Genomic DNA, 7,684 nt, shown 5'->3' with positions numbered 1-7,684 from the left:
GGGTTTTCCCTTCTTCCTCCATACTGGCGGCCATGTATAGCCTATATAGTGCTGAAAAACGGCGTTAAACCCCACAACAAGAAGATCCATGTTACAGCTTGAAATGATAATTACTATCTAGACAATAGGTATCAAAATGTATAAAGGAAAGCATTAATGAATTAAAACATTAATCTCTAAAATTAATATATTTGAGCATCTGGCAAATCCAAAGTCCTCATTATTATTATCTTAAAGGAAGATGACAAAAGTTGGTTCAGCTGGGCCAGAAACCATTGTCTTGAGCAGTCTATTTTTAGAAATTTCCTACATGACAGGCTAATCACAATAGAACAGTTACATGGATGTTTTACTCAGGGAAAGAAGCATAATGAAGTAGATTGCTGTTGTGGCTGTATTATTTGCTGTTGTGGCTGTATTATTTGCTGTTGTGGCTGTTGCTGTTGTGGCTGTATTATTTACTGTTGTGGCTGTATTATTTGTCAGATCAGCACCATTTTCATTTAGGACTAATTATATATCATAAAAAGAGTCTTTTCATGAAAAACCCATGTGGATATGACCATCCATTCAGTAGAAGTAGTGGTAAAAAAAATTTCAAGCTGGCCATTGTGATCGATGGCCATATTGGCTGTGCCTGCAGCACCCTTTGTTATTGAAGGACCAGCTAGACATCATAAGAAGTCTTTCAGGAGGGGTAGCCATCAAGACATTTTCAAGACTGTATTATCTTCAACATTTCACAGTTTGTGTTTAATGGTACTGAACAGAAAAGTTTTTTTAAGGAAAAAAAAATACTTCAATATTATTACATAAATTAAAATGTATATTTACTAGTCCCATGTGTGATACATGTATTTGAGCCCATGCTGATATTTCTCCAAATATAAATGATCTCTGAAAGAGCTTAACACTTCTGTTTTGTGAATGGCTTCCACATGGGGTAAAACCAAATCTATTGACATGTGATCAAAAGGTCGTGGTCACTTTCACATACTAAGAAAAAGGTTCCTTGAAATAACTTTAATTACACATCACATAATAGGGTTGGGTATTACCAGAATATAACAGTATATTGCAATATATTGGGAACATGGTTGGTGTGAGGCAATATGTGAAAATGAAATTTGGTTCCACACCCACCCACAGATCATTAAAATATTTGCTGTTAAGAAAGCTGATAAGAAATTGATAAAAGTTAATTGTCAGTGGGATGTACAGGGATAGATGGATGGATGCCATAATATTATACTCCGTCATTCAACAGGCAAGTAAAAATCGATATAGATCACAAGTACAATGCTCTAATAATGACAGCAATTTAAAAAATAATCAAGGATAAAATACTATCAAAAACTTACGGCATATGATAAGCAGTAACATTAACATCACCTGAGTTAGGTTAACAAAATAAATTTGTCTGCCAATGCACCTAATTAAGAGTCTGTAAGTTTGTCTTGGCCCAAATATATTCTTGCAAGCCTTAAATTTACAGCTGCATATTTCTGAACCATCCCTATTTCCACCTATGGGTGATAACTTTGAATCTAACTGCATGATCTTCACACTATATTCATGTCCAGACTTTCTTAGCATGAAAAGGGAGAGTCATATGCCAGCACAATACAGCCAGCACTGGCCCCTGGGTCTCTCCCTGCTCTTTGCCCCTGTGAAATATCCATATCCCCACCAATGGGTCATAATGTGGAAACCATTGTGAACCCCACTGTATAGCCATACATATGCATTGTCAGTAGTATAAGGTAAATCAATCTCAGGCCCCTGCAGCCTTCACTATTCCCTGGTCAACACCTAATAAATTAAAAAGTGAATTGATTGCTGCAATGATTTGTGCTGAGTGATTTCTGTAATTGGATTATGAACTGGATATAACAGCTGACATATGTGCATAGCAAGCTGTAAATTGATTATCTTAATAGCATAATGTGAAGAATTTTTGAGGTGTTATAACTAATAAAGGGAACAAAGGTGGTCCATAATGACTTGTGAGCCTTTGATTAAAAAGTGTCCTATCTTTGATGGAGGTGAGATAAAAAGGAGAGACCAACCAAAATATGATTTCAGCAGAACACCTATGTAAACTTTTTTATATTTTTGTCTGGTTTAATTGTTATTTTTTTATAGATGTTTTTGGAAGAATATTTAAGGCAAATTGGTTTTAGTCAATTCATGTTAAAGTGCCAAAATATACCCTTTCTCACAATGATAAAAATCATTAGCAAAAAATATTACAAGTTCATCAGTGCTTGGAGATAGAAGTTCAAGCCAGTGCAGGCAAGTATCAAAAGTCCTGAGCTTAATGTGTTTCATGTAAAATGGATATCAGGATTGTAGGTATGAAGGCCAAAAAACTATATCACCAGATATATGGAGACACAGTGACACATAGGGGAAATCTTCATCAGAAATCAACTGTACGTATTTGCTAGATGAGTGCAACTACAAACTGCACAGATCCAGATCTGCCATCTCATAATCTGATGGTAGATCTAGGTCTGAGCAGTTTGTTAGGAATAATCAGTAGAACAAACACACAAAGATCATGATCTACAGGCACGTTATGCTATGGCAGATCTGTATCTTTGTTGTTTGCAGTTTGACTTATCTTATAAGCGAGTATATACTTTACTGATATTTATTAATAACCACACAAATGCCATCATTGGACACCAGGCAGTAAACTTCGGAAGAAAATTAAAAAATGCTTGTCTATTTTATATAAAAAAAATATTTGCAGTGAACTATGAGATATACAACTCTTCCTTGTACATTTAATAATGAATTACCCTGACTTGTACTTTTTAGTTGCCATCATAATCTGATTCATGTTCAAAACTTTGCAGTTATATTATATGAAAAGAGTTTATATTATAGCAAACAATGCAACTGTTTGTTTTCAGTGACCTTTTAACACATAAAATTTATGCCAATAAGAAATCCTACTGATTTAGAAGCCAATCTACTGACTGAATTGTTGAAATCTACTGATCTGATATCCTGGTTCTGTCACGTGTACAGTTAGAGATTAATCAATTTAAAGAACTTAATTCTGAACTACCATGATATTTCATTTTTATCTTTGTCATGTGACTTAATGAAAGCTCAATTAGATGCCAATGTCCTCACTGCCAGGCCTTTTTACTTGATCAATTTCCAGAAAATTTCAGTCAAGTTAAATTCCTGTTAATCTACTGTATATACTCACTTATGATTCCAACTGTAAACTGCAAAGACCCAAATCTGCCATTGCATAATGCACCAGCAGATCTGGGTCTGTGCAGTTTGTGAGGAATAATCAGTAAAAAAAACATAAGACCCTGATAAGCATGCACATTATGGTAAGGCAGATCATGATCTTTGTTGTTTGCAATTTGAGTTGACTTATAAATAAGTATATATGGTAGATACAAAGTCTGATCTATATGAAATTTAAAGCGTGAAGTAGGGGAAAATTCAGTTAGTGATCATTTTCCCCAAAATCTGATCCATAGGAAATCTCAAGTGTGCAGCAAAGGAAAGGTCAGTTAGTGATTATTTTCCCCAAAATCTAATCCATAGGAAATCTCAAGTGTGCAGCAAAGGAAAGGTCAGTTAGTGATCAATTTCCCCAAAATCTGATCCATAGGAAATCTCAAGTGTGCAGCAAAGGAAAGGTCAGTTAGTGATTATTTTCCCCAAAATCTAATCCATAGGAAATCTTAAGTGTGCAGCAAAGGAAAGGTCAGTTAGTGATCAATTTCCCCAAAATCTGATCCATAGGACATCTCAAGTGTGCAGCAAAGGAAAGGTCAGTTAGTGATTATTTTCCCCAAAATCTAATCCATAGGAAATCTCAAGTGTGCAGCAAAGGAAAGGTCAGTTAGTGATTATTTCCCCAAAATCTGATCCATAGGAAATCTCAAGTGTGCAGCAAAGGAAAGTTCAGTTAGTGATCATTTTCCCCAAAATCTGATCCATAGGAAATCTCAAGTGTGCAGCAGAGGAAGGTCAGTTAGTGACTATTTTCCCCAAAATCTGATCCATAGGAAATCTCAAGTGTGCAGCAAAGGAAAGGTCAGTTAGTGATCATTTTCCCTAGTTCTAATAGATAATTTATTTTAGTTTTTTTTATTGTGATGATTTTTATTATTATTAAGTGGTTTTGCTTAATAAGAAATCATTTATGAATATTTCAAAAATGATATTAAAAAATTAGATGTTTAATGAGAAATATTGATATCACTGAAACATCTTTCACTTGGATAGGGCATAGCTAGTGTTCTGCACAAATGTTTTGTTTACACATCTTTTTAGGTCCAGGTAACTCCTTAGAAAGTCATGACAGTTAAAATTTACAAACAAGGTTTTTCTCAAAACACAAACATTCTGTAGGTTACATAGAACAAATGACCATGCTGGACTGTGACAAGAGTGGGGCCTGCAGTTTCAAACATCATCAGCTGAAAATGTATAAAAGCTAAAGAAGGTCAGGGTCTGCATGCTGCAACAACAAATAAAGGATTCTTGTAAAGTGTGTGATCTTGACCCCAGGGTCAAAGGTTAGTATAAACAAATGAAAAAATGTTAACCAAAATGTTAACATAGATTTCTGTATGTCTATCAACATAAAAGGGATGAGTATGCATCTTGCAAAATGAATTGTCCTAGTTTCATAATGATTATTCCTTTAAAGCAGGCATGTGTCCAATCTCTGGCCCACTTTCTGCTCACCCCCAGTCCTTCATGTTGTGCAGACTGCAGCCATGTAGGGTGTCCTTTTGAAAATATCCATTTTAATTCACACCTATTCCATTTTTCTGTATTGCTTTCTGAGGATGATTTTTGTATCTACCACAATATGTAAGTATCTTATTTAGCAATATTATTACAACCATGTATTAAGAATGTTTATAAGTTTAGGTAAGAAATGTGTTGGACCTTTGTATTTTATTATTAAACCTCTCTTGTTTCATGTGGCCTATTACCTTAAGCATTTTGTCTGTTTTGGCTCTCAGCCAAGAAAGGTTGGACAACCTTGCTTTAAAGTGTGATGAGAATCTATCAAGAAGTTTAGCAAATATAACCGAATGAAAAAACTTCCACGAAAACCTTAACATAAATTTTCTTGAAGTCAGACTTGTCTCCAAGGTAAAAGGGACAAGTTAACATGTAGAATGAATCACCTTTGTTTCATAATGATTCATGCCAAGTGTAAAGAGAATCTATCAAGGCGTTTAGGAAGCGTATGCAAAATAAAAACTTTAACCAAATCCTCAACTGCTGTCTATGCCAACACTGCAGGCAGATTAGTGACCTCTATGTTTTATTTCCCACTAATGTGGGTTTGACACAAAATCTCTCCAGATCAAAAGTCAGTTATATTTGAACTAGTTTCATTACTGCATATATGTACGAATCATTCAAAAGCATCAATATAGAACATTTCACAAGTGTATGGCTGACAGTGTTAAAGCTATCAGGTAAAATACAATGCAGAAAGGATGTCAATCAATCCTAAAAACTATGCCACAGTGATTCTGTATTGACAATGTAGTCCTGCAGAGATGTATATACATGTAAAGTTTCTTGAGAGTTGTAGATACATTGTCCCTTCTACAGGAAGAAAATGGCCCTGAGTGGCCGAGTGGTCTAAAGCGCTCTCCGTTACGGATCATTGCCATCTCACCTCTGTCTGCCTGGGTTCAAGTCTCGGATTCAGCCAATGTGGGTATGTGAGAAAGCTTGCCAGTAGCTTCTCGTGCATTGGTGGTTCTTTCTGGGGTTTTCTCTGGGTTCTTCCTGCACCATTAACACTAGCCGCCATGTATAGCATATCGTGTGCTGAGAAATGGCGTTAAACCCTACAACAACAACAACAAGAGAAAGAAAATTTAAGATTTGTGATAAAGTCACTCAACCACAGAAAGTAGGTACAGTGACTTATTTTTGCATGGATGTGCAGCGCTTACAAATTTCACAAAGTTTGTCAGATGTAGTTCTTGTGGTATCAAAAGACACTGGGTATAGTGCTTTTGGTAATCATTAAAAATAGTTCAGTATAGTGAATGACTGTTTCTGTTGAGTTAGCAACATTTACTGGTAAATGCATTTACTGACCAGCTGTGATGACTCTGGTTGTAATAGCATCCAAAATATGGCTGTTGTAAAGAACAAAACATCCAAAATAACAAACATCACTCAAGCATACAAACTTGGTCACTGTGACCTCCTTTTAGCATGGCTGAGTTAATCTTATTGATACACATTCACTCACTGATTCTGATGAATGGTTGGGTTCAATGGGCAATAAAAGACATTAGTATTCCTACAGAGCTGACAAAATATGTAAATAATGTTGGCCCAAAACTTGTGGAGTACTATCTACATTCCGCTCGAAAAAGTTCAAGCAAAGTTCAAACTGGAATGGAAACTACATTGTTCTCACAAACTCTTATTCAATGTCCAAACATGGGGAAAAATTTGCCATGTATCCCTTTTCAATAATTTTAATGGCCTTGAAAAAGTCATTACCGTCAATTTAATATAACCTGTGCCAGTGTGAAATAGGAGAGTCATTTTTTCAAAGTTGTTTTTTTAAAGTAAACTAAGATATTACTTTGGGTCAGTACAATTTAAAGGTGAATCAAATAATTTAATTGTTAAGATGTATATAGAAACAATTCTTCTACTGTTACAGGAGTGCAAAAAGACTCCTTAAATATGTGTGTGCATACATGCACATATTATTCCAATGGATTATGTATTTTAAATGTAGAAGATACACTTATAATATACCTATGTGCCAGATATAAGTATTAAATACTACTGGAAAATATTTTTTGTATACATATTATGATGTTTAAAACAAAAAATCTGCAAGCCTTTTTACAAAATTCTGTAATTTTATATGAAAAAAAACTACCCAAAACTTTAGTTGGCATTACTGTCACATTGATATTTAATTTGATACACTATTGTGATTACCTAATTTTTTCAGTGATATCTTTTTGATGACATTGATATAAAATTAACATTAAAAATACTTTTCTAAAACATGATTCTTCACTTATTCTGATTCTCATTTTGTTTAAATTTGCTTTAAAAACTGTTGATAATTGGTGGTTATGATAAGATTTCAATTGACATGTGTTTTGATCTGCTGAAAATTGAAGAACCAGTTATCATACACTTCAGCCAATCTGGATCACTGACAGATGCCTAAGCTAAGCTTTTCTACCTTACCAAATTACTTCAATTTCATTCCACAGTTTGATTCAAAAGTAAATTATAGTTCCTAATACTTGATAATACACAGACATGAAATAGTCAAAAGTGGTTCCACTTTGATGAGATATGATTTTGTGTTACTCATACCATATTTACATGTGATTAGTGTGCCCTACTGAAAAGAGTGAAAATCCACATCAACTGTTTTGTCGTACATGAGTCTGCAGATATATATATTGAGACATCATATATTCTGTGTACGGTTATCAGAAAACAGAACAGATCTTTTTCTGCCAAAATCTTATGTAACTACAGATAACAATGTAGACCACAATCAAAAATGTTCTGTGTGTTTTCACAATATTAAGCACAAGACCTGATAAGGTAGTCCATCATTTCTACTCAATACATACCAGTCTTTTTGATCTAAGGATGACTGTGCTCTGGCTTTAACAAT

Source organism: Sinohyriopsis cumingii, chromosome 11, assembly GCF_028554795.1.
Source record: "Sinohyriopsis cumingii isolate HCF-2022 chromosome 11, ASM2855479v2, whole genome shotgun sequence".
Lineage (NCBI taxonomy): Eukaryota > Metazoa > Mollusca > Bivalvia > Unionida > Unionidae > Sinohyriopsis > Sinohyriopsis cumingii.
The sequence above is the reverse complement of the archived record's forward strand: the minus strand, read 5'-3'. Positions refer to the sequence as shown.